Genomic DNA, 10,198 nt, shown 5'->3' with positions numbered 1-10,198 from the left:
TACCTTATCAAATCTCTGATAACTACTGAAAGTCAAATTCAACAGCTTGGACCCTTTCAGGTAAGTTCCTAGTACCCTTAGATAAGGAGTCAATTTTGCCTATCATGGTATTAAGCCTATCAATTAATACCACATACTTCCATACTGATATAACATTAAGAAGAAAACTAAAACCCAATAACAAGTAAATTGAGATGCCTCCATAGGCATATAGGCCACTTGTGATTTCTACCAAAGTGGCAGCAAAAGCCGCGGCTAGAGTCCCATTAAAAAAGATACCTGCCATTTTACCTGTCAGCCACCAGATGGTGATGTTTCCGAGTTGCGACTGGAACCGCTGCAGGCGTCACGACAAATCCTGTTTTAAAATCTGCTCTGTTATTTGTTTAAAAACTGGGGAAAATGAGTCAATTGAGAGGTCAGATGTACACAGAGAGAAAATCCAGAGGCCAGGCACAGAGCACAAAAAGTCAGAGAGCTTCTAGTGGCCAATAAACGAGGCAGCCCGGCCCACCGTGGCTGGGCGCACCCGCCCTGCTGCTCTGTTCAATCCAATGCAGAGGGTCGTGACACAGCCACTGCACTGCTGCTGAAGATGCCGAGTGCTGTGGGCCCCATGTCCCTGTGCTGGGATTAAGGGTCACGCTGCTTGCAGTGCTCCCAATCAGTTATGGCGGGGTTGCTGGGACTTCAATTGGAGATGTTTTTCCCTAAGGGGTTTTTAGCTTCGGCAACGGCTTGCGCTTGCGCTGTGAGCTCTGTGAGTCGTGTTGCAAGGGGGAACTTAAAAACCTGCTCAGTGTAGATCAAATTAGGCTGGCAGAGACTGTCCATACCTGTGGATCCCCGGAGGCATGGAGGTTACGGCTGAGGGAGGGCTTGTGCCAAGTTGAGCTGGCCCAGCCAAGCTGGTGGCAGGCAGCCGAGCCAGGGAATGGGCGTGCGGGGTGGTTCTAAAACCAAACGCTGGGTGCCAGATAATGCACGAAACAATCCCACACCAGTTTGGATTTAAAGGGGTATTTATTTTAGGGGTAAAACTCACAAAACACCAACAGTCAGGAAAGGAGTCTAGTCTCTGGAGCAGGAGCCGGAACCAAGCACCGGAACCAAGAGAGTGAGCCGAGGCTTGCCGCTCTTTTTTAAAGAGAAATAGACCACACCCCAGTGGGCTGGTATTTCAGCAGCTATTGGCTGAAGGAGCAGAAGGCGCTCCCTCAGCACAGTAGGCTCTTATTTCAGCGGCTGTTGGTAGAAGGAGTGGAAGGTGCTCCTGCAGCATGTGTGTGTGTTCATAAAAATGTATCTGGACAAATTTATATATGTGTACACATGTGTATATGCCTATGAAGGCTATAAGAGGAAAATGTGTGTTCTCTACATTTCTCACTGTATTCTTCTTGAGGCAAGTCTCCAAACTCATGACTTTCAGGGCTGACTTGAAGACAGGAAGTCAGAGAGATCATCCTTTATCTGATGTGATATCAGGAGGTCATGGGTGGTGCTAACTTCCAATCCCCTATTGTCATGATGCACAGCATGCATGCTTGCCTCCTGCATCATAATCTAAACACAGACTATATAATTTGAATTACGCACAAATGGAGTCTTCTCCTTTATGCTTTTACTTGATAGTCAAATGTTGGCATTAAGGAGAAGTTTTTCATTTGTTCCCATTCATAGAATCTCACCTGTAGATATTTATAATGTCCTAGAAATGTGACAGTTAGGGCAGAAATTTCCCATGTTGCCCCTATGATTGCAGCCATAGATTTTTTTCCTCTTTTCTGCAGGTGTAGTTCAGGATGGTTTGTCCTCCCCTGTGAGCCAGAAGTGAAAAGTAAAATATGTCCCTTGATGATCTTGCACACAAGTGTAGATACCATATCCCAGAGACATATTAGGTAAAAGAAAGACCTTCCTTTTGATCTCCTCAATGGCAAAAGTCAAGGCTACAGTTAATTGGTAGTGGTTGGTATTAATTCTGTGTAGGAGAATTAGGTATCATTACAGAACAATTTTCAATTACCATTGTCTTACAAATGAATACAGTAACTGTCACAAACTAAATGAAAGCTTACCCTTACATTTCCCATATTGAAACCACATCTTGTTATTTGATGGTGTTACAGTATAAGATCAGTTGGAGGTCATAGAATGGGTCGTGATCATATTTAACAGGCTATTTTGAGATTTCTGCCTTTTAATATTAGAAGAATTATTCATAAATTTCCTGTATGAGTATAGAGCAAGAAGACTATCTTCTATTCATGAAGCAGGCAGTCACTACATGATTGTCACAAGGCTTTATCTTGCAATGTCTATTCTTCTTAAAAGCAATAAATATATTTTGTATGATTCTGGGGATGGGGAATACTTTTGCTGTGGGGAGTCAGAGTGAACTAAGACTTTCTAAGAAACCCTTATGAAAGGAGAGAAGGACATACAGTTCTATGTCCTTGTCCCAGGTTGCACTTGGCTGGAGCCAGTGCAACAGGTAAGTCAAACTTGAGTTTCCTGGCCAGGTCTTCTGCATGAGTTGTGGTTACCATTCCCAGGGCTTCTGGTTCTGAGACTTCCTGTGTTTTCTTTGGCAACATTGTCTACCTTAGTTCTCTGCTTTCTGTGCTCATTTTTCTACTTCAGAAAGACTATGGGATCTGTACTTTTTCACAGACTTGTTAGGCTTAATTCATCAGTTTATTTTAAAATTTTAGGTCCCAGTTATTGCTTTTGTCATTTGTATTTCTCATCCTCATTCCTTGACACCATACCATTTTGTTTTTCGAGACAGGGTTTCTCTGTAGCTTTGGTGCCCATCCCGGAACTAGCTCTTGTAGACCAGGCTGGCCTCAAACTCCCAGAGATCCGCCTGCCTCTACCTCCCGAGTGCTGGGATTAAAGGTGTGCGCCACCACTGCCTGGCCGACACCTTGCCATTTTTGACCACTTTTTAGTTTTTTTCTGGTTCATGTCAATATGTTGTATTTGTATATGATACATGTGCATATATATGCACATGTGTGTATGTGTGTGTTGTGTGTGTATATATGTGGTGTGTACATGTGAATGTGGTGTATATGTGCATATACAGTGTATAAGTGTGGATATATTAGTGTGAGTTTGTGTGTGTATGCATGTGTGAAATATCCAGATATGTCCACAAGCAGAGGCCAGAGGTGAAAGCAAGGCATCTTTTTCTATCAGTGCCTTAAAATAAGGTCGGTCCCTCAGTGAACTTGAAGCTTGTACTTTCAGCTACACTGGTTGCCCAGGAAATTCGTGGTTTCCTCTGCTTTCCTAGCACAGGCACATGCAATTGCACTGTGTTTTACTGTGGGCTTTAGAGACTCTAACTCATGCTTTTCCAGAGTATGTTCCCCACTGACCCATTTCTCCAGCTTGAAGACAAGGTTGAACAAGGATGAACTCACAATCAAGTCAGTCTACTTGTGGAGATGTCTGGCTCACAAATCCTTCATATTATAAACAAGGAAAACAACATGAATTTTTTTCATTCGTTTTGTCTCTTTTAACTTGTTTTCAAGTTATGTCACGACATAGCATGTAATATAGAAATGAACAGATTTTTGATTTGTTTTATAATAAGTGGGTCATTTGGATTATAATTTGGAGTTTTATGTGTGTTCTAACTGCCTTGCATCCTTTCGCCCACATGTGGTTTGCTGGTATCTACAATATACTATCTGATTCTCACATATAATTTGTCATTTCATGTGGTCAGGATATACTCAGATCTGGCATTCCTACGTAATTCTACAGTCTATAGGTAGCCAAGATATTTATTTGCACTAACTGTGATTTTGAATGTACTTGTTTAACATATTTTACTTTGAGATTTTCATATATTTAGTAATATGTATTTAAATTAATTAATATTATTATTATATATGTACATGGATGGTATAATGTATGCCCACATATATACTGGATGCACACCTGTGAATATTCATGAAGAAGATAGAGGGGGTCATCCTGTGCCCTGTTTGCTCACTCTGCACCTTATTCCCATGACATAGACTCCAGCTGAACTTGGACCTCCTCTGGCAGCCAGTCAGTCTCAGCCACCTTGACTCTGTGTCTCACAGTGCTGGAGTTTCAGGTGCATATCCAAGGACACCAAACTTTAACCTGGGTGCAGGGGATAGGAACTCAGGTCTCATATTTGATGGCGAAGTGGAAGCCATGGAACCAGCTGTGCCACCCACGTGTAGTGCAGCTTCACTTGCCCTCTGCCATCCACATGTGGTCACACTGCCAGTCTGGATAAATGACATCATCTGCAGCATGCTTAGTCGTTGTTTCATTTTTTCTCTCCTCGAATGACTTAGTTTTCTTGTGCCATATATCATTTTATATTTCTCATTCTAGACTTTTTACATAGTTTACCTTTAGTGGATTCCTAGTCTTAATATTCTAGATCTATATTTTCTTGTCTGTTAAACTTTAGTTGTCATTATTCACTTCTGATTTAGTATCCAACACTGAAATACTTTTGTTTCCTTTAATTTTGAATTAGAATATAATTATAGCATTTCCCCTTTTCTTTTTTCCTTAGATTTCCCTGTATTTCCCTCCTTGTCCTTTTAATGTATTGCCTTTTATTTATTTTTTAATTTAATGGGATATTTTTTTTTAAAAAAAGCTATCCTATTTTCATTTTACATACCAATTCCAGTTCCCATTCTCTCCCCTCCTCCCATTCCCTCCACCTACACTGCGAAAACATCACCCCATCCACTCCTCAGAATGGGTAAGGAACAATGCTTTGGGGAAGGTCCAAGGCCCTCTCCCTACTCTATCTAGGCTGAGCAAGGTATCCATCCAAAGAGAATGGGTTCCCAAAAAGCTAGTGAATGCAGCAGGGATAAATCTTGGTGCCACTGCCAGTGCCCCACAGTCTGCCCCAGCCATACAACTATCACCCACATTCAGAGGGTCTACTTTGGTCCTATGCTGGCTTCTTCCCTGTCTGGCTGGAATTGGTGAGCTCTCATTAGCTCAGCTGAACTGTTTCAGTGGATGTACCCATCATGGTCTTGACCTCTTTGTTCATATTCTCATGTCTCACACTCTTAAGCTGGTCTTTGGGATCTCAGCCCAGTGCTCCGCTGTGGGTCTCCACCTGTTTCCATCAGTTGTTGGATGAAGGTTCTATGATGGTATTCATCAATCTGACTACAAAGCAAGGCCAGATTGGGCACCCTCTCCTCTATTACTTAGGGACATAGCTGGGTCATCTTGTGGATTCCTGGGAATTTCCCTAGTGTCAGGTTTCTTGTTAGTCCCATAATGGCTCCCTGAATCAAAATATCCCTTTCCTTGCTCTCATCTTTGTCTTTCCTCCTTCTCAACTATCCCATTCCCTCAAGTTCTCCTCCCCGCTTCCATCTTCCCTCCTCTTTCCCTTCCATTCTCCTTTCTCGCTATACCCCATACTCCCAATTTTGTGAGGTCATCTTACCTATTTCCCCTTTCTAAGGTGGATCTAGTATGTTTTTCTTAGGGCTCACCTTGTTACTTAGCTTCTGTGGGATTATGGACTATAGACTCATTATCCTTTGCTTTACAGTTAGTATCCACTTATGAGTATATACCATGTTCATCTTTCTGAGTCTGGGTTATCTCACTCAGGATGGTTTTTTCTAGTTCCATATATTTGCACGCAAATATCAAGATGTCGTTACTTTTTACCCTTGAGTAGTAATCCATGGTGTAAATGTACCACATTTTCCTTATCCATTCTTTGGTTGAAGGGCAGCTTTTTCCTGGGTTTTGGAAATAAACAAATAATGCTGTTATGAATATAGTTGAACAGATGTCCTTATATTAAGGTTGAGCATCCTTTGGGTATATGCCCAAGAGTGGTATTGTTGGGTCTTGAGGTATGTTGATTCCCAATTTTCTGATAAACCACCATGCTGATTTCCAAAGTGGATATGCAGGTTTGAGTTTCCACCATCAATGGAGGAGTGTTTCCCTAACTCTATATCCTCTCCAGCATAATCTATCATTAGTGTGTTTGATCTTAGCCATTCTTACAGGTGTAAGATGGTATCTCAGAGTTGTTTTGATTTGCATTTCTCTAATGGCCAAGGATGTTGAACCTTTCCTTAAATGTCTTACAGCCATTTGAGATTCTTCTGAGAATTCTGTGTGGTTCTGTACCCCATTTTTTAATTGAATTATTTATCTTACATGTGGTTCCAAGCTTTGAATTTTCAGATGAACGTTTTTAATTTTGAGTGTCTGTAAAACTCAAAGCATGAAATGGATCATAGAGGAGAACAGGCCTGGAGGGACGTGGGATGGCAGAGGAAATGCACTGTGGAAGGGTAAAGAAATCTTGCAAGTGGAAAGTTTTCATCAGCGATGGGAGAAGTGTGGTGGTGGAGAAAGGGTTAACCAAAATTAAGCATGGAGGAAAAAATCCTTTTGGAAAAATACTACATTTGAAGTCCTTTAAAACCATTTGAGGGGCTGGTTAAATAGTTTAGCATGTAAGGGTGCTTGATGCCAGCGTATGATGCTGTTGATTTTGATGTTGGGAAACCACATGGTAGAAGTAAGAAAATGATCCAGAAAATGATGCTCTGACCTCTACACATGTACCGTGGTTTGCCACCAAGCCTAGTGAATGGAGTTGCATGCTTGGAAGCCTAAGTAAAACAACTGAATGAAGGAGCCCTGCACGTATGGGTAACATTTCTCCCAAAGATTAAGTTGACTAAACAAAGGTTCCAATACTGTGAGATAGTTCCCTCTGAGCTGTGAAGTAAGGGGGCGCCTGTCAAACATTACAGGCTGCTACCAATGTCCTCATTTACACATGAGAATTAGATTGGTGGATGATTCTGAACACACTATACACTTGGGATATAGGACATTTAAAGTTAACGTTGCCTCTCTGCTGGATAGCTTCCACAGTCCTAGAAGCTTCTATGCAAGCTACTGGATGAGGAAAGTTGGCAATGATTCTACCAATCTGTAGACCCTGCATGTGACAACTTGCCTGGCAAGATATTTTCCGTGTGATAGTGTGTTGACTCTTATAGGAACAATAAACTTTGTGATTTGATCTTAGGTCTACCACGCAGTAGCGAACTCTTGGCTGGTTCTGTAAACCTGGTTCAGAGCCCAATGACTAAGGCCATGGTGATGTAATATGGAAATCTCTCTGATTCTACAGACTGGAACCTTTGCTGGACATCACAGCCAGAGTTCATAACATGCTTTGAGGTCATTTAAGATATAAGGATGCTATCTTACTGTGTACTCAAACTGATTGTTAACCTACTTTTAAGAGAACAATATAACAATGACCACTACTTTGCTTGGTCTTCCTGCATAGCCACCTTTTACAAACTAAACTAAACTTAAGTAATCTTATTTTCTTCTGTGCCCCCTGATACAGAACAAATGTTTATCGTTTATATAAAACAGCAAACATAGAAGTTGAAAACACTCAAATGAATATCCACCAAAACAATTGAACACAGCAGCATTACTGGGCAAACATGGTGTTTGTAATGTTTTTTGTTGTCTGGGTTAGTTGGGATCAGTTGCAGTTATTACCTTCATCCCTTGTAAGACCCCACAAATGATTCTGTAAAGTATCCCACTCCTTCCCCAGGTGATTCTTATGGGGAAATTCAATAAAAGAATGAGCAACAAAAGGGGCAGACACACACATTTACACACAAGGACAGATGTAGGGACAGACATAGACTCATACAAGAAAACAAGCACAGGGACAGACAGACTTCTTCAGAAAGGCACAGATTTAGATTCATGCAACAGACAAAGAAGGGAAGACAGGGAACATGTAGAAAATTCAAATCTGGAAATGAATCCCAGTGGAAGTGCTTTTATTTCTTTCCTTAATGCCACACTGAAGAAGTATTGGTGACCCTGAGTTAATCACTGATGTGTTGAATCCACACAACAGGCCCTCTGTTGTTGTTTTGTTAAACTTACATAGAATCAAGCTGCCTTCTACGTACTCTTGCTGACACCTATACATTTGAGCAACTTCTTTTATGTTAATTAATTTATTTCCTTATTTATTAATGATTTCTCTCTCTTCCCCGCCACCGCCTCCCATTTCCCTCCCCCTCCCCCAATCAAGTCCCCCTCCCTCGTCAGCCCAAAGAGCAATCAGGGTTCCCTGCCCTGTGGGAAGTACAAGGCTCACCCACCTCCATCCAGGTCTAGTAAGGTGAGTATCGAGCAACTGTGATCCCTAATGAAAGACGTTTCTTTAGTCAAAGGGCTCTGGTGAATGCATAGACTCACACCTGGCCAAAGTTTAGAGAAAGCATAACTGTGCAGTTCTCAGACCTCAGCAAGACCTCTGAACTACAACACCCTCCAAGGTTCAGGGACTACTCTGGAAGAGAGAGGCAGAGGTTGTAGATGGTTTCTGTAAAATGGTGTCAAGGACACAATGATCATCACAGACAGGAAGGGGTTCTTAAGGCCCCACCCTCAGTGAGGGACTTTTCTTAATGTGTGCTGGGGGATGGGATGCCATAAAAATACAGAAAAAGGAAATTCACATAAGCAGCCACACTTTAACTCTTTGGATTTTAAGGCCAATAGAGTAGTTTGGGTGGTGCTTTTTACTTATGTTAGAGTTGAGTATGGAAACCTCAACAAGGCTGGTCTGTGACTTAGAAAATCCACTAAAATTCATTGACGCCTATTATTGAACTCCAGTTCCTAAAACTGTAATGGCAGGCTCAGATACCCAGAAAGGGGCTCAACCTGGACTTTGGAGGATTTTTGGAGGATAGATAAAAGCCAACATCGCTTAAAAACTTGTGAAGCTAGATCCTCTACCCAAAGGTGTCATTTCTCTTATCACTGGAAGTAGGGAATATTGGCTGCCTGTGGTGTCTATTACCATAATAAGGTACAGACCGGCCTCTAGGCTCCTTCAGTAGCACAAGTACCTGCTGTACAGTTCAAAGTCCATGCTAGTGTTCTAGATCTTCTTCCCTCCTGCCCTCCCCTGACCTTCCTCTCTTTCAGAAGAATCCCTACCCCAGCTTCTCATTCTCTTTCTAAACCTATCTCTCTGTCTCCTCCTGTCTCTATGTTCCTCTCCCTCTTTCTGTGTCTCCTCCTCTGTCTCTCTCCCTCTGCCTCTCCTTTTTCTTCTTTCATAGTCAGGTGTTCAGCCAACATCTGTTCCTGGTCTGTCTGATTTGATATGCCACTATCTGTTCTATCTCTGATAGGTATTATAGAAGCTTTCTCCTTAAACATGTCACCAAGACATCATGTCAACAGTTTGTACAATACCAAGAAACAGTTTAAAATATTTTTAAAACATTTTAATGAAAAAACTATTATATAGTGAAATCAGTATATATGGTATCAAGAAATATTTAACATCAAACATTGACAATTTCAGGAATATTTTAGAAAATTTATGTTGTTGACATTGCTCCTCATAGGCTCCAGCAGCAACTAAAAAGAAAAGCAAGAATTGTCAGTAGTATCAAGAACATCATTTGTGGCAGTGTCAGGATGAGCAATAACAGAGGCATCACCAGTAGAATCTTATGTAGTATCATGTCACAAGGAATGCCATTGTATTTGAGAAGTGGTGACAATGTGGAGCCTTATTTCATTGGTTTTATTCTCACATGTTGCTTCTTTGGGGGTGTTTATTTCCAAAATGATGCTATCCACATAAGTCACAGTTTATGGACAGAGAAAAATAGAAACTAATATCTAACAGTTACATTTCTCTGCTTAGCCATTCAGACAATACAAGTTTCATGTTAGATGTATTTTCAATATGATTGGAAAAGATAAGCATTTTTTCTAGTTTTAGGTAATAGCTAAAGAGTCCTATATATAGCACAAAATTTAGTTATGATATGTATTGGTGCCAAAGAGAATTGGGTTTCTAGTGCATAAGTCATCATCTATTTAAAACCACTGCTGTGGTCTAACTTACCTTGTTAAACTCATTTTAATGCATGTCACATGTTAAATTAGGTTGAATACCCACATCATCACTGTTGATACAAATTTCAAAAACCATATTCCGGTGGTTATCATCAGCAGTGCCATTGTTGCTTCCCAAAGTGGCAGAACCTTGGAGTGAGTTGCATAGTGGGTGTATTCAGCTGGACTGGTAGCACTGAAATCCTCATTAGCACTC

Source organism: Microtus oregoni, unplaced genomic scaffold, assembly GCF_018167655.1.
Source record: "Microtus oregoni isolate MIOR12 unplaced genomic scaffold, Mior012 000019F_ref0000042, whole genome shotgun sequence".
Taxonomy (NCBI): Eukaryota; Metazoa; Chordata; class Mammalia; order Rodentia; family Cricetidae; genus Microtus; species Microtus oregoni.
Note: the sequence above shows the minus strand (reverse complement) of the source record.